General features: G+C 41.7%; 1 long non-coding RNA gene across 2 annotated transcripts in view; it reads right to left on the reverse strand.

Moving 5' to 3' along the window:
- Window positions 1-23,035, reverse strand: part of LOC125016401 — a 36,367-nt gene extending 13,332 nt beyond the window's left edge. For both annotated transcript variants that reach the window (XR_007113681.1, XR_007113680.1), the window contains exon 1: window positions 20,547-23,035. This is a non-coding gene — a long non-coding RNA (uncharacterized LOC125016401). The remainder of the gene's footprint in view (window positions 1-20,546) is intronic.
- Between the last annotated feature and the right edge of the window lie 289 nt (window positions 23,036-23,324).

Raw genomic sequence — 23,324 nt, forward strand, 5'->3', positions numbered from 1 at the left:
CTAGGCTTTGTCTCCCGGCACTGCACGGCGACGGTCTGTGGCGGCTCCCTTGAGAACTCGGTTGATCCGGTATCGACTGGTTCGGGTGGTGGCTCGGTGCTTCCCCTCTCCCTTCGGTGGGGGGCTATGGTCTCTCCCTGACCGGTGGAAGTTCCCTCTTCCTGTGTTCTCCCTGGCCTGGGTGCGCCAGGGGCATGGGGCCAGGGCCGGGTGGGGTTTTGTGGGGGGCGTTGGTGGCGGTTTGTGGACGGACTGCGGTGGGTGGGTGGTGTGGGGGGCCGCTTTGGCCGGCACCGGCTTGTGCTCGCTTGGTCGGTCTGGGAGTGTTCGTCATCGCTTGCCATGAGCGCTGGGGTGTGGCATGCCCTGTGGCTACGGTAGTTCTCTGGTCTTGTTACCCATGCGCCCCACACCGGGGTGGGGGTTCTCGGGGGCTGGGGCTTCTGACCTGACTCTGGGCCCTGGTAATGGTCTCTTTCATATTTAGGGAATGCCCACATGCATGTGTGTTGTTACCTGCCAGCCCATGCTGGATCACATCAAGAAGGATTGATGAGTCCCGGCTATTAAGGGCTGGTTTCATTATTGTTTTCATTCTATCACTACGTGCCCTATGGCAGACTTCTCTCCTCTATTGGGACACCCTTACCCCCCTGGACTCTCTCATCTCTCCAGAGATCTACACAACACCTCCCTGTACCCAGTCATACTTGAGTGAGGTGACTTGGGAAGCACAGAACCCTACACACCACCAGTTCCTACCAGCACCACATGCCTCTCTTCCACTGTCTATCCTTCCACATCTTTTCTGTCCTTTGTTCTCCCCCTCTATCCACTGAGGTGTAGCACTGCCCTCCCTGCCACACAAGGTTACTACACTCAATAAAGATCAACAGGATAGTTCCGAGGGAAGGCTGGTGATGGTCACACTCATGCACTGAAGTAATAAAGCTTTCAGCTGCAAGAATATAACTGCATCAACCTCACATAATGTTGACACCCTGTGGTGTTCAACTATGCAGACAAATGCAGACAAAAAAAAAAAAAAAAGGATGTATGAAGAAAGAAATGAACATCTGTTCTGACGTGTAACAATTTGGCAACAACTCATATTTCTTTCTATGATGTGGACAGTACATGTTGTCTGCTTTCAAAGTGCATATCAAAGTGTCTACACTTCCGTGTAGCTGACCATTCACAACCAATCACATCAGGTTACATTTTAGCATGAGTTCTGTCCAGTCAGATACAAGAGATGTTTTCCCTACCGGTAATCTAAAATGTTATTGTATTTTCTGAAATGTCATTGTGTTTTCTGTAATGTTGTTGTGCTTTCTGAAACGCTGTTGTTTTTTTCTATAATGTTGTGTTTTCTGTAATGTTGTGCTGCTGAGAGACAAGCTAACACAGATGAGAGTCGACTCCTTTCTGGATAGCTGGACTTATCCCAAACTGGGAAATTTCCCTGCTGGGTGCTGGGTGTTTAAGTAAACAAACAGAGGGCAGATTGTCTTCGGGTTAGAATACACTTCCGGTTAAACAAACAAATCTCAATAAATGAAACAGACAGAACAGCAAGAGTAAAAACATGAAATTGATTAAAAGTTGTGCGTGTTGTACTTTTACCAGCAACACGCATTTTTTGTGCCAGGACAGTGCTACACATTTAATGCTTGAATAGAGGAATGAGGAACATCTGTTCAATCAGGGAGACTGCCTCCACCGTATAGATAAGCACTGAGATGTCAGTATCTTATTCTCAGAAAGGGGGAAAAAAGCATACTACCTGGGTAGATGCACTTTATTGGGGTCCAAGCAGCGAAGTTGCTGGAACCCCATTGTTTTTGTTAGCGTTATTGGGGGTCCAAGCAGCGAAGCTGCAGGAACCCCATTGTTTTTGTTAGTGTTATTATTATTATTATTATTATTATTATTATTATTATTATTATTATTATTGTGGGTCCAAGCAGCAAAGCTGCAGGAACCCCATTTTTTTTGTTAGTGTTATTGGGGGTCCAAGCAGCAAAGCCCGGTCCCAAGTGGACACCATGAATTTGGTGTCGTTTGGACTATAGGGGGCGCTGTAATCAGAAAAACATGGTTTTTGCTCATATCTCTTGATGGGTTTATATCTGAAATGACTTTGTGACAGCATTGAAAGTTCATGCTGACTTTTCCTGTTAGCCAATCATTGTCGGCGTCACCTCCGCCAAACAGGAAGTTTCCTCTTATCTCGGCGACGCTTTGAGGCTTTGACGCTTCGAGACTCCCTCTGGAATGCGCAATAAAAATTGGTGTCATTCGGCCACTAGGGGGCGCTGTAATTAACAAATTGCTTTTTTGCTCTTTTCTCTCAACGTGTTAGGATTTCAGAGTAAATTTTCATGTCATCTTTCATGTTTGAAAAAAATTTCATGTTTCTATCTTCTTGCATCTTCTTTTACGCAATTGCAAGAATTGATCCTTGGATCATGCTGAGTTCAGCCTTTCCTATGATGTCATGATGCGTCATGATAGATTTTCCGCCATATTGGATTTTGTCATAAACCTTTAAAAATATTCACGGGTTGCAAAAATTGTCCGATTCCGAACACCGGCACAGACTATCTTCACAAAAGTTACTCAGTTGCAATTTCATTGTCCAATCCGTTGGCCCGCTACAGCCAATCATAATTGCCGGTGGAGCCGCCAACCAGGACGTCAGCTCGTATTTCTGCCAATCCTTCGCCAATTCACTAAAACTTCCCGTCTGGCCTTATGGCCGATGCGCTTGGACCCCCTCATTGCTGCATGCAGCTATATTTTTTTGTTTGATTCGCTACTTTATTTCCTCAGATCTCTGATTTGGGTTTTGTTTTTGGGGACCCACACTTGAAGAACATGAGGACAGACTGTTGAGAGTGTTGCACAGGCTCAAACTATTTTCCTTAAAGCCTTTGCCTGAGAAATGTCAGTTCCTCAGAACAGCGGTCAAATATCTCTGTCATGTTGTATCAGCAAATGGGGTAGAGACAGACCTAGCTAAGATAGCTGTCCTTACTACATGACCCAGACCAAATAGCATAAACGCATAAAGGAGACAGATTTTCTATCTGAGGCTGTGAAAGCAGTCAGAGGTACCAACATGCACTAGTAGGCGTGTAATGATTCATCCACTGCATCGATGAATCGATTTATTTTACTACAATGCAACTACAACAATCTATGCTCGGCAAGTTGTCCCTCCGGACGACATGCATCGATCTAATATCGTTTTAAAAGGTAATCAGTTGATAGTATCGATACTAGGAAATAACGCATTAGATTAAAGCATGTCAGATTTTTATATCTGTGAAGGTTCTCATTCATCCAGGTCATGGTTATCCAAAAAAAGTTGAATAAGGTCAGCTGGACTTCTTTCTGAATTTCTTGAAGTCTTTTCGCCACTCACCCGAGTAGCTTTTTCAGTTCTGATAAACTAGTGAGAAATTGAGGTTTAAATAGGAAAAACTCTGTGGGTACACCAACTAGAAAGTTGCTTGACCAGAAACTGGGTACACTAATTTCCATAATGGCTGGTACTTACCTGTCCTTGAATGGGGGGAACTGTGTGCCTAAGCTACTTACTCTATGAATAGAGCTCTAACAAGGCTATTGTCAATGGGAGCCTGGAGGCTCAAGGTGTGAATGGTGCTGAAACTTCTTGGGGACAGAAGTCAAGACTGAATCATAAATGGATGATAAATTAAATCTCAGTACACCTCTTCTGTTTAGAGAAGGTTTTTCCACTTTGACATAGATGGCTTCCTTTACTACTCTCTCAAACCATCTGTCCTCTCTGACCAGGACTTTGACGTTGGTATCTTCAAAGGAGTGTCCTTTGTTCTTCAGGTGGAGGTGGACTACTGAGTCGTTCCCCGACGAGCTGGCTCTCCTGTGTTGGGCCATGCGTTTGTGGATGGGTTGTTTTGTTTCCCCAATGTACAAGTCTGTACATTCCTCACTACACTGAACAGCATACACTAGATTACTCTGTTTTTGTCTAGGTGTTTTGTCTTTGGGGTGGACCAGTTTCTGTCTTTTTTCTCTCTTGATTTTTACAGTAATACTCAAACTACTGGGATTTTGTCTTGTGGACAAGGTTCTAGATTCTGCTGTAAAAATTGAACACAGTAATGTTACTGTGTTCACTGCAGTACATGACTGTAGGTTTCACAGCCATTTGTTACAGTGTAAACTTACAGTACTTTTAAATGGCAAAATATGATCATCCTCCCATTCATTTTAATTTATTTATTTCATTTTACCTTGTTTCTTTATTAATTATTCTCACGCCCTTCAGAAAGCACATTTTGATGACAGTCCATAGAAAGCAGCTATTAGTTTCATCCTGTTTGATAGTTTAATTTAACATGAATGTTTCTAGGGGGATCCTGGGTTTCAGGGGATCCCTGGTCTAAGGTATTCCAGGACAAGGTCTGCCGGGGGAGAAGGTAATGTTAAAATTGTTAATAACTGGCCAAAAATCACCTTCACTGACCCTGAAAAAGCTGCACACAAAAGAAAGAAACATGACTTCAGTGATGGTCTGTAATCAGCTCACATAATGCTCACTAATGTGGTTGAATCCTCCTGCAGGGAGATTGAGGGTTGACTGGGGAGAAAGGCAAAAAGGGAGAATCAGCGGTACCTGGCCAGATTGGACCCATTGGACCTCCGGTACTGGATTTACCTGCATTGATCTTATTTTTGTCCACCTTATGAAATATTTGCAAGTAAATGTCTCTTCTTTTAGATTATAGGGCAAAGGGAGAGAAAAGGGAGAATCGGGACTTACAGTAAGTGAGTTTTAACAAGTTCTTAATTGTATTTTTGTGTGTTTATATTGTTTTTCTTTTTATTAATTTTCTTCTATGTGCTTGTTTTTAAAATTGCACATTTTATGTTCCTGTGAAAAGTGCTATACAAAATGTACTGTTATAATTTCACGTCTTTAAAGTCACCGTGTGATTGGTTTCCAATAGCCTCAGAAGTAGTAAAATGGAGATCACATGAGTTGCCACTCATCCAAGTAGCTTCTTAGCTTCTTCAGTTCTGATAGACTAGTGGGGAATTGAGGTTTAAATAGGAAAAAATCTGTGGGTACACCAACTACAAACTTGCTTGAGGGTCACTATTTCCCTAATGGCTGGTACTTACCTTGGGGGGTGGGGGGTTGGGGGCTCTAGTGAGGCTGGGAGCTTCCAGTCTCAAGGTGTGAATGTTGTTGAAACTTCTGGTCCACCCTAAAGACAAAACACCTAGGCAAGAACAGAGTAATGTAGTGTATGCTGACAACAAAACAACCCATCCACAAACGCATGGCCCAACACAGGAGAGCCAGCTCGTCAAGGAACGACTGAGCAGTCCACCTCCACCTCAAGGACAAAGGACACTCCTTTGAGGATCTCCCATTGACAATAGCCTTGTTAGAGCTCTATTCATAGAGTAAGTAGCTTAGGCACACAGTTCCTGTGTGCCTAAGCTCAGACAGGCCTAAGACAGGTAAGTACCAGCCATTATGGAAATTAGTGGCCCCAGTTTCTGGTCAAGCAAGTTTCGGGTGGGTGATACCCACAGAGTTCTTCCTATTTAAACCTCAATTTCCCACTAGTTTATCAGAACTGAAGAAGCTACTCGGATGATATATATATATATTGTAATATTTTTGTGTTGCAAAAACAAGAGCAGAAGTTTTAGAAGTATTATTATTATTATTATTTCAACCTAAAGTGTTACTTAATTCAAATAAAATGTCAATGCATTTGTCACTAATTGTTGTTTACTTGTTTGTTTATATCGATAATTATACCTGATTTTCTTACAAGAAATCTACAAAACTTCACCTGCACTGTCCAGTATCCAGGTATTTTATGTCACAATGGTTTAATTTTTGGCTTAAAAGTTACTGAATTGATTTCAAGTCACTGAATCGTTTCGGATCATATTGGCAACCACGAATTGGGATTCGAATCTAATCGTTGTTAAAACGAATTGTTACACCCCTACGCACTAGCATCAGATACAGGGCCACAAGAGATCCAACCTATACCTATTGAGTTACTGGCCCATAAATCTACCATACCTGCAGATTTCTGTATTTACGGGTGATGCATTTGGACCATGCACACGGAATTGATGTGAATTTAATCATTTCAATGTGATTTATATAGCATCAATAACAAAACAAATTGTCTCAAGATGGACTGAGGAGGCTTCAACACCACGGACTGGGAGGTGCTCTGCAGGCCCCATGGCGAGGACATTAACAGTCTGATGACCTGCACTCTTGACCTGCTTGACTACATTCATTTCTGCATGGAGAACACTGTACCAGTCAAGAAGGTACAGTGATTTTCCAACAATAAACCCTTGGTGACCCCAGAATTAAAGACCCTGCTGAACAAAAAGGGGCGAGTTTTTAAAACTGGAAACAAAGAGGAGTTGAGGAGGGTCCAGGAGGAGCTAAAGAGAGAGATACGGAGTGGCAAGGACAGCTAGCTAGACGAGTGCCTCCAGGGAAATAACACCAGAGAAGTCTGAAGAGGCCTAAAAAACATCTCTGGATATGGCAAGAACAGTGGAAGGGGCTCAGAAGGGTTTGACTGTGTTCCTGCCCCCTCCTCCACCAACCACCACAGCCCAGACCAAATAGCACACCTAAACCATATCTCATCCCTACCCCCCAGAACATTCCTGTCACAAACAACACACCTCTCACCCCAACCCCCACTTAACCCAACACTGGTCTCTTCACACCCTTCCCCCCAACTTTTCCATAACCACAGACCAGGTGAGGAGTGAGCTATGGAGGGTAAAAGCAGGGAAGGCTAAAAGCAGGGTAAAAGAAGAGAAATCAGGGCATCAGCTCCAGACGTCTCAAGGAGTGTGCAGATCAACTCTGCAAGGTTTTTCTGCACATCTTCAACTTGAGCCTCAGTCTGGAGAGAGTTCCGCTCCTGTGGAAGACATCTTGTGTGGTCCCTGATCCCAGGTCTGCACATCCCAGTGAGCCGAATCACTTCAGGCCAGTAGCCCTCACCTCTCTCCTGATGAAGACCTTGGAGAGGATCATCCTGGGTCACCTCCGTCATCTGGTGCACAAGACAGACCCACTGCAGTTTGCCTATCAACTAGGCATAGGTGTGCCGTGCTCTCTCCCCTCCTTTTCACCCTGTACACATCAGACTGGGAAACGATCTGAAGTACAGGGAGGTCATCACGACCCGGGTCTCGATGTGAAAGGGTTGTTGAACCCGCAATCAACTCGGGATTTTATCGGATCAGCTCGATGCAGCTTCAATATGAACAGGAATACTGACCGTAAATGGTCACACAAAGAAGCTGGACCAGACGGTGTGTGCCCCTGGCTGCTGGAGGGCTGTTCAGCTCAACTGGCTGTGCCCCTCCAATGCATCTTCAACAGAAGTTTCCAGCTGGGGAGGATACCGGTTCTGTGGAAAACATCATGTCTCGTGCCGGTCCCTAAAGTTAGGCAGCCTGCTGAGATGAATGACTACAGACCGGTGGCCTTCACCTCCCATCTGATGAAGACCCTAGAGAGACTGGTTCTTTGCCACCTGAGGCCTCAGGTGGAACATGCTCAGGACCCTCTCCACCCTCTTCTTTCTACCTGAACGAGTGGCCACAGTTTGTGAGATTGTACAACGGGGTCTTGGAGACTGTCATGAGCAGCACAGGGGCCCCCCAAGGGATGGTGCTGTTCCTCTCCACCCTGTGCACGTCGGATTTATGTTCTCTGTTATCTTGAGACTCTTGGACAAAACAATTTCCCTGTGGGGATCAACAAAGTGATCTTGAATCTTTCAATGTGTGCAGCGAGTTACTAGAGTCTTTCTACCGGTCTGTTGTAGTGAGTGCCCTGTACTTTGCTTAGAAGTACCAGCTAAAAACACATCAGAAGGATCAACAAATTGATCAGAAAGACTGGACATACGATTGGTAGGGAGCTGGAGACATTTGTCTCAGTGAGAGACAGGAGGACACTTAAACTGATTCAGCTCTCATAGTGAACACTACAGAACTTCTCTTATACCAAACTCCAGCTTACAACCACTTGTCTTTCAGTGGATAACTCCATGTTATTCATGTGAATAATGTATATTCTTCCATCTCTATTTATTGTACATTTGTTTATATGTCATTTCTGTTAATATTCTGCTTACACTATCTTTTATTTTATTTTAGTAGATTTTTCTCGTATTTTATTTAGGTCTTAAATTTTTCTTATTTTATCTTTCTTTTTTCAACTGTGACACTATTGGTCACAGTAATCTACTACAGAGACTTGAAAGTGTGATCAAGATTACAGGAACTTCATTTGATTGGTTTGAATCATATCTGTCAGACAGATTTCAGTTTGTCCATGTACACAACAATTCTTGTATGCATACCAAAGTAAGCTATGGAGTTCCTCAGGGTTCTGTGGTAGGACTAGTATTATTCACATTATACATGCTTCCCTTCCCTTAGGCAATATTATTAGAAAGCATGGTATAAACTTCCAGTGCTACGCAGATGATACCTAGTTATATTCATCCATGAAACCGGATGAAACTAATCAGCTGATTAATTTCCAAGCATACCTTAAAGACATAAAGGCTTGGATGATCTGTAATTTTCTACCTTGGTGTTATATTTGACCAGGATATGTCCTCTAATTCTCACATAAAGCAAGTGACCAGGACTGCTTTCCTTCACCTGCGTAATATCATCAAAATTAGGAACATCCTTTCTCAAAGTGATGCAGAAAAACTAGTTTGTGTTTTCTCTCTGTCCTCTCTGTTTCTACCTGTCTGGCCTTCGGCAGATGGGTCCCTCCATATGAGCTGGGTTCTGCTCAAGGTTTCTTCCTGTTAAAAGGGAGTTTTTCCTTGCCACTATTGCCCTCAGGCTTGCTCTGGAGGTTGCAGACTGATTTTTGTAAAGCGTCTTGAGAAAATTTACATTGTTATTGGCACTCTAAAAATGAAATTGAATTTAACTTAATTGAATATTTACAGGTACCTTCATAGTGTGTGAGGGAAGTTGTTACATACACAACGAGTGACACAACGAATTTGAGATTGCAAGTGAAATTTAAATCTGAATTTGGGACACCAAAAATTAAGGTTTGTATAAAAAATTTAAAATAAACAGTGATTCTTAATCTTCTGATTAATTACTGTTTTGGCTCTCCGAAATTAACCTGAATTGAATGTGAAATAAGTCTTCTATTACAAACCACCTACTGACAGTTAACCTTGTGAATGAAAGCGGTCACCCAATACTTGAAAGGTTGGCGATCCGATTCCGCCCTAAACCTATATAAAGCTATATAAAAGCCAGTATTATAGCTATATAAAATAGATTATTAATATAGCTGCATGCAGCAATGAGGGGGTCCAAGCACATCGGCCAATCGGCCATAAGGCTAGACGAGAAGTTTCGAGCAAATCGGCGAAGGATTGGCGGAAATACAAGCTGACTTCCTGGTTGGCGGCTCCGCCGGCAATTTTGATCGGCTGTAGTGGGCAAACGGATTGGACATTGAAAATGCCACTAAGTAACTTAGTGAAAAGACACTAGAAGCAAGAATGCCTTCTGCCCAATAGCCCGCCATAACTGTGGAAATCTGCGCAGACACGCACATTGCGGTGGCCATCTTGGGAATGTGTGTGCAACGAGAGTCTCTGGGTTATATAAAAAGATCTTCATTTGCATTCATAACAATCGCTAGATACAATCGATGTGCCGTGTGCGGATGTAGCAATGATCGCCGATGTAACTCCAAGTAAATGTAAATGCTTATGTCCGTAGATGTCTTGTTAAATGTTCCCAATTTGATGAAGATGTTTTATATTATGTTACTGTTATGGACGTGTTGAATATATGTGTAAAGCTTTTGAAAATTAAACCGCTGTATGTTGTTACCAGCTTATGTAAGGATAAGAAAGCAATTCTGATCATTTTATCATAAACTGTATATCACATATCATAATGTGTTATTATTACATATATCATTAACACTGTGTTGATTATTAATATCAATCCGTTTTGATAAATGCCTACAAGCCTTTCAATGGCGTGCACATGATCTGCATTTTCAATTGGACCAATTTATATAGTATTGTAAATATATGTCAGACATTTCTAATAAACCAAAGGGATTAAAAAAACAGTTGAGAATTCAGTGAGTAATGATGATTGTAATCGCTGATAGACCTCTGCCTCAGTTCACTAATACAGTCAGTAAATTGTTGCCATTAAATTGCCAGGCCCTAATTAGAGGCGCGCGTGTTACTTGTATTCAGGGGTGCGCATGCGCACTGAGGTACGGCTGAGTGTATTCTCCGGTTGTTTGCTCTGAAGCAGTTTTTTGTCCAAGCTGTTGTGTATCGTTAAAGTTGAACAAAATAACACGAAACACAACTGCTGCTTACTCTCCCACTGATTGTGATTGGGACATGATGCAACGAGCGTAAAGACAATAAACGTGTGGTACACGTTTCAAAGGCTGGACGAACAGGTGACCACCGGGCTCTCTCTGAGGGGAGGGGGAGAAATTTTCAGAAACAAAGGACTTACGTCGCGAAGGCTCTGGAGACGTGTTGCTAAATTTCATTTCTATACGTCAAAGCGTTTACGAGATATTACCTCACATCCTGTCTGGAACCTTTGCCACCTATTTCGATTGGCTATTGCGGACAAACAGATTGGACAATGAAATACCACTATGTAACTTGGCATTAACTATCAATGGGGCACCTGATAGTACGTGTGGATGTCACAAAGTTTTTTTAATACAATCCCATCAAGAGATATGAGCAAAAAACACGTTTTTCTAATTACAGCGCCCCTTAGAGGCCAAACAACACCAAATTCATCGTGTCCACTTGGGACCCAATCAGGACCCATATTCTCACATGTGATGTCAATATGTCTCACCGTTGCAGAGATATGAGTTCACATGGAAAACGGCGCCTTCGCCGCCACATTTGATTGGCTGTGGTGGGGGTACAAATGCAACGGCAAGGACGGCAATAAGTAACTTTTGTGCGGTTTGGTCTAAAGATCGTGAGAATCGGACAAAATTTGCAAAGCGTGAAACTATTTAAAGATTTTTGACAAAAGTCAAGATGGCGGAAAATCTATCATGACACATTTTGACGTCATAGGATAGGCTGAACTCAGCATCATGCAAGGATCACAAAGATACCTTGTTTGTAATTATCGGGCGTACGGTTCAAAAGTTACGTGCGCAAATGCACTTCCAACTTTGACCCCTGGGTGACGCTAGAACGTACGCTTCGCTGCTTGGACCCCCAATAACACTAATAAAAACAATGGGGTTTCTGCAGCTTCGCTGCTTGGACCCCCAATAACACTAAAAAAAAAACAATGGGGTTTGAGAAGCTTCGCTGCTTGACCCCCAATAATTATAAGAAAACGTAGAAACACACTGGGTTCCTCGCAGGTTCGCTGCTTGGACCCCAATAATAATGAGAAAACGCAGAAAAACAATGGGTTACAGCAGCTTCGCTGCTTGGACCCCAATGACACTAACAAAAACAATGGGGTTCCTGCAGCTTCGCTGCTTGGACCCCCAATAAACGTAGAAAAACGATGGGTTACAGCAGCTTCATTGCTTGGACCCCAATAACATTAACAAAAACAATGGGGATCCTGCAGCTTCGCTGCTTGGACCCCCAATAACAGTAACAAAAACAATGTGACCCCCGATAATAATGATAAGAAAACAATGGGGTTCCTGCAGCTTCGCTGCTTCAACCCCCAATTATAATAATAATAATAACACTAACAAAAACAATGGGGTTCCTGCAGCTTCGCTGCTTGGACCCCCAATGACAATAATGGTAATAACAATAACAAAAACAATAGGGTTTCAGCAGCTTCGCTGCTTGGACCCCCAATGATAATAATGGTAATAACACTAACAAAAACAATGGGGTTCCTGCAGCTTTGCTGCTTGGACCCCCAATAACACTAACAAAAACAATGGGGTTCCTACAGCTTTGCTGCTTGGACCCCCAATAACACTAAAAACAAAAACAATGGAGTTTGAGAAGCTTCGCTGCTTGGACCCCCAATAATAATAAGAAAACGTAGAAAAACAATGGGTTACAGCAGCTTCGCTGCTTGGACCCCCAATAATGATAATAATAATAATAATACTAACAAAAACAATGGGGTTCCCGCAGCTTCGCTGCTTGGACAGCTTCACTGCTTCAACCCCCAATAATAATAATAACACTAACAAAAACAATGGGGTTCCTGCAGCTTTGCTGCTATCATCATTGATGCAGCTTCGCTGTATCAATAATGATAACACTAACAAAAACAATAGGGTTTCAGCAGCTTCGCTGCTTGGACCCCCAATGATAATATTGATAATAAGACTAACAAAAACAATGGGGTTCCTGCAGCTTTGCTGCTTGGACCCCCAATAACACTAATAAAAACAATGGGGTTCCTACAGCTTCGCTGCTGGGCCCCCAGTAACACTAAAAAAAAAACAATGCGGTTTGAGAAGCTTCGCTGCTTGGACCCCCAATAATAATAAGAAAACGTAGAAAAGCAATGGGTTCCTGCAGCTTCGCTGCTTGGAACCCCAATAAACGTAGAAAAACGATGGGTTATAGCAGCTTCGTTGCTTGGACCCCAATTACACTAACAAAAAAAACAATGGGGTTTGAGAAGCTTCACTGCTTGGACCCCCAATAATAAGAAAACGTAGAAAAACGATGGGTTATAGCAGCTTCGTTGCTTGGACCCCAGTAACACTAACAAAAACAATTTGGGATCCTGCAGCTTCGCTGCTTGGACCCCCAATAACACTAACAAAAAAAACAATGGGGTTTGAGAAGCTTTGCTGCTTGGACAGCTTCGCTGCTTCAACTCCCACTAATAATAATAATAATAATAATAATAATAATAATAACACTAACAAAAAAAATGGGGTTCCTGCAGCTTCGCTGCTATCATTATTAATGCAGCTTCGCTGTATCAATAATGATAACACTAACAAAAACAATAGGGTTTCAGCAGCTTCGCTGCTTGGACCCCCAATGATATTAATGATAATAACACTAACAAAAACAATGGGGTTCCTGCAGCTTCGCTGCTTGGACCCCCAATAACACTAACAAAAACAATGGGGTTCCTACAGCTTCGCTGCTTGGACCCCCAATAATAACAATAATAATAATAATAACACTCACAAAAACAACAGCATAATAATAATAATAATAATAATAATAATAATAATAATGATAAGTAGAAAACGTAGAAAAACAATGGGTTCCAGCAGCTTCACTGCTTGGACCCCAACAAGAAAACGTAGAAAAACAATGGGTCCCAGCAGCTTCGCTAATAAGAAAGGTTAGGGACGCCAGATCCTACAATCCAGATGACATGAAGGCTGCTATCAAAGCAACCTGGGTGGGCTTCCATCATACCTTAGCATTGCAATGCTGCACTGATGTAGTAATTCATGCAAAAGGAGGCCAACCAAGTATTGAGTGCATAAAAATAGGGATGTCCGATTTTGACGTTTTGCTGATGTCCAATTTTGCCGGTTGGTGGATATTATCGGACATCCCTACATAAAAATGAACATACTTTTCAGTAGCTTGTCATCTTTGTTTAAAATATGTATATTTCTTTATTGATATTATGTAATATTCAATTCTTTTGAGACTGAGTTTCGGAGTTTCATTATCTGTAAGCCATAATCGTGAAAATTATAATAAATAAAGGCTTGAAATATTTCAGTCTGTGTAATGAATCGAGATAACATATTAGTTTCACTTTTAATGTACCTGTGTTTATATATATATATATATATATAATTATAATTATATATATATATATATATATATATATATATGTATGTTAGGGTTGCACAATAACTTTTTTTTAAAACCGATACCGATAACCGACAACTTTCTGCTCCCAAACGCCGTTACTGAGAAAAGACTAATGAACAAACTGTTTTGACTCTTAAAATGAAAAACTATTAGAAAGCAAACATTTGCTAAAAGATCAAGGTCAAACAAATCTATTTGATATTTCAAATTAACATCAAAAAATAAAGGCCTCTAGACCTGGAATACTTTGCATCAGGTTTAAAAGTAAATGAAGTGAAAGGGTGCATTCCACAAGGTCTAAAAAAAAAAAAACTGCACTGACAAAAGTTGGAATCAAACATTTCTATGCTATAGAAAAAAACCACTCCCACACGCCATCATGTATATTTATAAACGTATGCACGTTGTGATGCATTCAAGTGGTGACGAAATTCCCCTTTCCCAGTTTGTGAGTCGTTTTCCCGACCTTTTTATGTTCATGTTTCGATGATTTTATAACAGCCAGTGCAATGAGTAAAATACTGTGGATAAGGATAAGGTAAGGGGGGGTGGGGGGGTTGAATTTTTTTCTAACTCGTTCGTTTAAGTTTTATTAAGGATTGAATTCCGATATCCATATTTGTAGTATCTGCGTGTGGGTGGAGTAAAGCTCATCTGACATGGCGACGGCAGGTTCCGCCCACTTCGGGGTTCATTTTTGAGATTCAGAATCCAATGTGTGATGTCACGGTCAGTGGCATAGATATATTTCTATGGGTCTCATGTAGGAGAGTGAGCGCCTGATTGAAACGACGACTCACAATTCACTGGCCACTTCCTTACCAATACCAAAAATGGCTTAATAATCACTGAAAATGGAGCCCAGCTGTGTGACTTGCCCTCAGTGTGTAAGAGGCAAACTGCCAGGAAAGCAAGAAGCATCTTTGATCATCTTGATCGCCCTGATCACATTCTTGTAGGCAAGTTTGTGTTGATGCCCTCAGGGTGGCACTAATACGCTCCCTTGAAGAAAACTGTTAAGCTGACTCTTTTTTTCTTCAGTCACTACAGTGCTGAATAACAGTTAATCCAGACTCATTACAAGATGGAGCAGAGGCCTCAGACAGTTGTAATGTTAATGAAGTTGTGTCCTATTCATGTGTGACGTTTGACTGAGTGTAATGTTGTTGTTTTTTGTTTGTTTGTTTGCTGGGACTTTAAACAAAATTGCCACCTGTGGGATGAATAAGAATTTGACTGTCTGAAGGAAGTGTTTATCAGTGAGTCATCTTCTTGTGCTTATTGACTTTTTTGTTATTTCATATAATGCTGCTGAACGAATTCATTCATAAAATGATTACAGGAAATATTATTTCTTCAAATAAATCCACAACACAAGTGAGCCAGTGCTCAGGGAAGAAAGAAAAGCACAACATTTCTTTGTGTGGGAAAAGTCCATTACTTTAAATTTATTTAGCAGGTGCCCACCTCCAGTGCACATTACTAAGTTGCTTCCTTTTTTTCGTTAATGACATCACACAGTTGAAAAACACACAGGTTAAAAATAATACATCATTACAGAACTATACAAAAGGGTTACTCCCTTTCTTACTGGAAGAGTTTTAATGAGTTTCTGTATTATTTTAGCAAGACTGCTGGGGCCTAATTTATCAACCGTGCAAGAGAGCGCAAGCACATTGCGACGCAAAGTGTGGCATTTATCAATTTGTACTTGCGCTTAGAAAAGTGTGTAAATTTACGCACAACTCTGACCATGTGTACAAACAAAATCTAGTGGTAGAACAGTAGAACTACACATACAACCCATTAAGAGAGTCGCGGTGTTAAGCAGCATCTCAGACTTCACACGTTAACACATATTGCCGGTCTCTTATAATAATGTTCAATCGGCAGTTTAGCAGACACTTAATATTATAATAATAATTGGCATGACAAGCTATAAAAGGCAACCTTAAAAGAAAAGTTGAAGTACACTACTATTGCTTATTTTGTATTATTGGAGGATTTTGAGAACCGTGCATTTCAAAGAGTGTAAATTAATCTGATCTGTTCCACATTGATTCCCCCAAAACATACCGATGGATTTATGCCGTGATTTAAAACTCTTGTTTCAAAACTCATTTTAAATTGGATGAAATAATTTCTCTGGCCTCAGTATACAGTTCCCATACAGACATCACCAACAAGCCCAAATTAAACAAGAATTTCAGGCCATTGCCGGATTCCAAAACACAATTTGGAGTCGATTGATCGATTGATCCACATTGCAATACACCACACAATAGTTATGTGAACGGGGAAGGATTCATTCAATCAATACACAAATAACCGGAGATGCAACTACGTCTTGTAGAAACGCACTTCAGTGTAAATCTCGAAAAACTCTATCAAGAGCGGGGGTCATACAAATATTGGGATGTGAGAAATCAAAATTTTCTTTATTTTAATTTTAGAAAACCTCAAGCACAACTGTCTGCCCACCAAGTTGAGGTCAGCAAACACAATTCTCGTCCCACCTGCTTGAGGTTGATAAACAGACTACCACTGCCCATCTGCTTGAGGATAACAAGCAGATAGCTGTTTGTTCTTTGCAGCAGTGCAGCTGATGCTTTGGGGCCTTTTTTATTATTATTTTTTTTCTAAACACACAGACAATACAAAATTAAAAATATAAAATATATAGATTAAAAATATAATACAAATGCAGCTCTAGTTTGTCTCCAGTGTGCAGTACGTAATCATTAGTAGAGGGTAACCAGTCATCAGCAGCGTATTATACTCTTTGGGGGGCTTTATTCCACTCATCAGTAGCAGATTTTTCAGATCTGCAGGTATATAATCTAAGAAGGGTGTCCATAATTTGTTAAAAAATAACTCTGTATAATATGTCTCTGTACCAGAGAACAACACTAGGTGGAAGAGTTATGATCAAGTTTTGCAATATACACTCTCGTGCAACTAGGAGGAATTTCTCAAACAATTTATAGTGCGATGCAGTGAAATATAAGTCCCTAGATGGAAAACTAGGATTAAAACACCAGAGTCTTTCTTAATTTTTATTTTAAATGTCCCGCTGACTATCTTTGAAATATGTAACCAAAATCTGGAGATCAGTTTACATTCCCCAAAGTATTGGAAAAGACTCCCCTTCTGCATTGTACTTATTACAAAGAGGATGGATGGAATGGTCAATTTTGTTTAAAATTGATATGCAGCCTGTTCAGTATCTTATACTGAGTTTTTGTCATCCAGTTACAAGTAGATATGGACCTCATCAGGCGTATGGATACCTGACAATCATCCTCAAAATATTGATTGTCTTGTTCCCATCTATGAGCAATGTCTGATAAGTGGCATGTGATGGAAGATCCAAGGAGTGAGTAAAATGATGCTATAAAATGTTTTCTGTTTTTGAACTCTACAGGAAATCTCTCAGCATCACTGTAAGAGATGTTAGCAGAGAAAGGAGTGGTATGTGAAGTCACAAAATGTCTAATCTGTAAATACCCCCAAAAATGGTGCTTGGGAATACTGAATGTCTCCTGTAATTGTCAGAAGGACAGTAAGGTATCGTCTCTCAGCAAATCTTCTGCGTTTACCTTCCTAGTCTCACATGTGATTAACTTGAGGATGACAGGCCCAGGACTCAATACAAGTTTCCCTCTAAATATATGAATATAACCAAAGCCAGAGGTAACGTGTGTGACAGGCCCAGTTATAAAATAACATATTAGGCACAGAAGGACGACCGATGTCTGTAGGTAACTGTGATATCTCAAGTTCTGTCTAGGTCTTTTGCCTTGCCAGATAAATTGGAAAATGTATCCTCTCCAAGTCTAGATTGGTCTTCTTTGTTAGATTAGAAAGGGTGCATAACAGTTGAAGGAGCACATTCATCTTAATGAGACTGACTCGACCAAACAGAGACAGGGGTAAGTTCTGCCAATGTTCCAAGTCTCTTTTGACTGAAGTGTCGATTGGGACAAAATTTTATTTTTGCAGACCTTTCAGGCCTGAGGGACACCTTTATCCCTAAATAAGTAAAGCCAGCTTATGACCATCTAAAAGGGAAATTCTCCCAGGCATCTATAGTATTTAGCGCTCCCAGTAGTATAGCTGCAGTTTTACTGAAATTTATTTTGTAGCCAGACAGTAAACTCACCAAAAATATCCATAATCACAGAAATTGATAGCTGAGGGGAAGATAAAACAGAAGGATGTCCACGTATAAGGCAATTTTGTGTTCTTTATGTCCTATCAGTATTCCCTTTACACCGGTTTGCAGACGAATAGTTTCGGCTAACGGTTCTAATGCTAAGGCAAAGAGGAGCGGACTGAGATGGCACCCCTGGTGAACACCCCTTGTTATTGGAAAGGGTTCAGAATGTTGCCCATTGGTTATGACAACAGCTGTAGGTGTGTGATATACAGTGATGGGAATAATGGCGTTAAAATAAACGGCGTTACCTATTTCAGTAATCTGTGGCTGTCAGACAACTTTAGTTTGTAACGCGCCCCATTTAATTTTCAGTAACAGAAACGGCGTTATAACGATGGAAATAGTAATTAGTTAGATTACTGTGGCTGTCAGCTCCAAGAAAGAGAGGCTCCCAGGTAATTACAACACAAGGCCATCAGCCACAGTTAACAATATTAACTGTCAAAAGATGTAACCACTGTGGTTAAACATGCAGCTGAAGATATAAGCAGGCAATGTCCACCCTGCTCCACCAATGCAGACACTAAAGCCCCACCAATGCAGACACTAAAGCCCCTCTCTTCCTCTAAAGAGCATGGCGGGGAAAGTGTGACCTCATCAAACCCAGATGTTACGGTCACAGAAACATTGGACATAACCTTCTGAGAGCTCACAAGGTGAGAAAACAGTTGAATGGCAGACACAATGACCTGGGCTTGGTTATCATCGGTGACATATGACTCTGCAGTGTTCACAAACCAACTGAATGAGTGCTCTAAAAACACATGTGTTAGACAATGGACGCCCCAGCTTTTTCACTCCCTGTGACAATCATTTCAGTGTGAAGGAGAATTTCAGCCTGATGGGTCACACAAAAGCAACTCCTCAACAGTCACAACCACGAAACCCACACTCCAAGCCCACTGCAGAAAATTTAGGAGAGACTGTTTTTTGTCGCACTGTTACTGATTCGCACCTTCTGTTGAAGACATAATCTTTCTGAAGAAGATGGAAGGAGTCTTCAAAGACAAAACTAACAGCTGGGTTGCACCATTGCCATTTAGGAGCCCCAGGCATCTGCTCCCAGACAACAGACCCTATGCTTACAAGCAGCTTATGTCTCTTCGTCGTACACTTGACAAGAAGGAAGACATGAGAGCCCACTTTGTGGAATTCATGCAGAAAATAATTGATAACAAACATGCAGAGCTTGCACCTCCTAGCGATAAGGATTAAGAGAAATGGTACCTTCCAACTTTTGGTGTCTACCACCCACAGAAGCCTGGGAAGATTCGAGTAGTGTTTGACTCGGGTGTGCAGTTTGATGGAGTGTCTCTCAATGACATGTTGCTTAACGGGCCCGACTTGAATAACACCCTTTTGGGTGTGCTCCTCCGGTTTTGAAAGGAACCGGTTGTCATAACAGCCGACATAGAACACATGTTTTACTGTTTTGTTGTTCGTGAAGATCACAGAGATTTCCTTCACTTTCTCTGGTATGAAGACAACGATCTCTGCAAGGATGTGGTAAACAACGACATGAGAGTCCATGTGTTTGGAAATAGCCCCTCTCCAGCAGTGGCAATCTTCGGGCTGGGAATGGCAGCAAAGGAGCAAAGGAGGCAGAAGGGGTCCACGGCAGCGATGCACAACACTTCATTGACTTTTACGTTGATGATGCCCTGAAATCCTTTCCAACTCAAGGTGAAGCTGTTGATGACCTGCAGAGAGCTCAAAAGATGCTTGCTCTCTCTATCTGCGTCTCCACAAAATCACCTCCAACAGAGTGGAGGTGATGAACGCCTTTTCCCTTGAAGACAGAGCCAAAAATATCAATGATCTGGACCTCTCCACAGATGAGCTTCCTGTCCAGCGCAGCTTGGGCGTGTATTGGAACGTCATGTCTAATGCATTCACTTTCCATGTTCCTCAGAGCCAGAAGCCCTTCACTTTGCATGTTCTATCTGCAGTAGACTATCTGAAAGCCACACATGTAGATGGATACACTGAAGTTGGCTTCACCATGGGTAAGGCCAAGTTGGCTCCAGTACCAGAGCTCTGCGGCACGGTGCTCGCTGTGGAGTTGTCAGAGCTTCTCATAGAAGAAACTGACATGAAAATAGGGGTGGGCGATATGGCAAAAATATCACATCATGATTTTTTTTAAAAGAAATACCGATTTCGATTTTTATCACGATCTTAAATTGAAAAATGAAAAACAGACAATTTAGTCCAAAGAACCTTTCTTAATAGATTTTATTTTAAGTAGTCGCAGTTTTGCCTGCATGTGCAAACAATCAAGTTTAAGGTAAACAACAACAACAACAACATTCTAATAAAGTGCACTCTTGCAAAAGTAGTAACAGAAAGTTTTCTGCCGTCTTGAACGGTACCATATCTTATATGGTATATCAAAGATAAAAGGTAACTGCTTCTATTACCTCTTTCCATTGCTTGCTTCATCACGTCTCTCACAGCTTCATCAAATTCAGAGAAGAAACATGTTGTGCAGGCTGGCACCTCTTTAAGACAAGTCTCACAGATGAAGCTTTAAGTCAAGCAGAACAAACAGTTATCAGATGTGTCCAGCATGAAGTGTATTCAGAAGAAATCAAATGCATCATTGCAAAACGTCTGCAGTCTGTCCTCCAACAGTTCTCTTCACAAGTTCATCCAGTGATTGATGAAAATGGCCTACTGTGGGTATGAGGATGCCTTGCAGAATCAAAAGTGTCAAGTCGTGATGCCAACCCTCTTCTGATCCCAGGCAAGCATCACATCGCTACACTGCTCATTCGCTATTATCATGTGGCCGTAAAGCATCAAGGAAGGCACTTTACTGAAGGAGCGGTAGGAGCAAGTGGCCTGTGGATAGTAGGAACCAAGAGGTGTATTAGCAACATTACCCATAGATGTGTGACCTGCAGGAAACTACGTGGCAGACAGGAGCAGAAAATCATGGCAGATTTGCCAGCTGAACATTTACAGACTGACCCCCTGTTTTCTTATGTTGGCCTTAATGTATTTGGACCATGGGAGGTCATTGCACGCCGCACTAAAGAAGGACAAGCCAACAGTAAGAGATGGGCGGTTTTGTTTACTTGCATGTCCACTCGCGCTGTTCACATTGAAGTGATTGAAACTATGAGCTCTTCCAGCTTCATCAATGCACTTCGCAGATTCTTCACGATCAGAGGTGCTGCTAAGGAGTTGAGGTCAGACTGTGGCACCAACATTGTTGGTGCATCCAGGGAGCTGAAGCTGGATCCTCCAAAGCCTGGTGAGATGAGTGTAGACAACTACCTCCTCAATTAAAGATATTCATGGGTGTTCAATCCGCCCCACTCATCCCACATGGGTGGCACGTGGGAGCGCATTATAGGAATTACACGCTGCATCCTGAATTCAATGCTCTTACAAGCGAGCCACTCCAAGCTGACTCATGATGTTCTGATAACCCTGATGGCTGAAGTTACAGCTATTATTAATGCAAGACCTTTAGTGCCTGTCTCCGCTGACTCAGAAGCTCCTCTGATCTTAACCCCCTCAACTCTACTCACCCAGAAGTTTGGTGTCCTCTCACCTCCCCCTGGAGACTTCACCAAAGCTGACATGTTCAAATATCACTGGAAGAGGGTTCAAGTTTTTGCTGACACTTTCTGGGTTAGATGACAGAAAGAATAGCTCCACATGCTCCAGAGTCATCAAAAATGGCAGCTCATCAAGCCAAACATGAAGGAAGGAGACATTGTTCTTCTAAAGGACAAGCAACTGAAAAGAAATGAATGGCCAACAGGAGTCATAGTGAAGGCTCTTCCAAGTAAAGATGGACTTGTCAGGAAAGTGGAGGTCAAGATTACCCACAACAAGTCTAACAAGACCTTCCTCAGACCCATTTCAGAGTGTATTCTTCTCTTATCTTTTACGTGCTCCGTAGCATTATGCTCCTTCTCCCTGACGTTTGTTTTTAGCTCTTGGTAGTGGCAATATGAGCAAGTAAATCATTATTTACCGTTAGTAGATTGCAAACTCTTCCATAGTATATCGTTGTGTGATTTGTTAATGAAACTAGGGAGGTGCGACCTTGGACTTTCCACGTAGATCTGACTGTTAGATCCACTACCTCTCTAGTAGGCTACATATAAACTTGTATCATTCTATCTTGTAGTACTTGATCGTTTCTGTATTTTTTGCAGTTTCACAATTTCTGCCATTAAATTCGATCCAGACACAACTCCACCTGTTCCTTGGATGAAAAATGACAGAGAAAGTTTAGCTGGCTGAAAATTTCAGTACACGACACTGGTCACACTGGATGAATCAGTACAGAAATTTAGCCAAGTCTGAATTAAGGACTATAGCCTCAACACATGTGGCGGTTGCTCATCTTCGCATAGCATTGTATGTAACCCTCCATCATCTAATGTTTGCTGACCGAACTCAGGACCTTTCTGATCATTCTTATGAGACACTCCCAGGTGCCACCGTGATGTAATCCAGATGGTGGGTTAAAACTCCACTTAATTCCTCTTTGTGAAAATGCCTTTTTATGGCCTACATTTTTACAGTGTTACACCCTCTTTTCACATCAATTGGCCCAAAATAATCTATGCCGACATTAGTGAATGGTGGTAGATCAGGAACCAATCTTTCCTCAGGTAGGTCTGCCATTTTTTGTTCACCAGTCTTTCCTCCATAAAGCTTGCAGAACGGGAATCTTGCTATAACCTTCCTAGCTGCAAGAACACCATTTGTGATCCACAACTTTCTCCTTGTAGTGGAAAGGTCGTGATTTCTGCCTCCACCACCAAGTTGTAAGTGGAAATGACGGAGGATAAGGTGGGAGATATGCTTGTCCTTTGATAAGATGAGGGGATGGTTTATGTCCTCAGGGACAGCTGCTTTGCTCAGCCATGCCCCAACATGCAGAAGCCCATTTTCTAGGATAGGATCCAGCTTTGTAAGCTCCGGGAATGTGTAGCCTTTATTTACAGGAACGGTCTACTTTATCTAGTATCCTGCCTTTCCCTGTATTGATGTCTATATTTTTATAAAATTTGGGAAACACCGTCAGATTGGTGTGATCGAAGTCACCAGCTACAGTAAAGATGCCATCAGGGTATTTGTTTTATTGTCTGGCGATACTTTGACTTTATACAATTCAACACAAATTCATTGATCTTTTAAACGTCACATCTCTCTCATCCAACTCTCTTTTA

Source organism: Mugil cephalus, chromosome 11, assembly GCF_022458985.1.
Source record: "Mugil cephalus isolate CIBA_MC_2020 chromosome 11, CIBA_Mcephalus_1.1, whole genome shotgun sequence".
NCBI classification, from domain to species: Eukaryota; Metazoa; Chordata; class Actinopteri; order Mugiliformes; family Mugilidae; genus Mugil; species Mugil cephalus.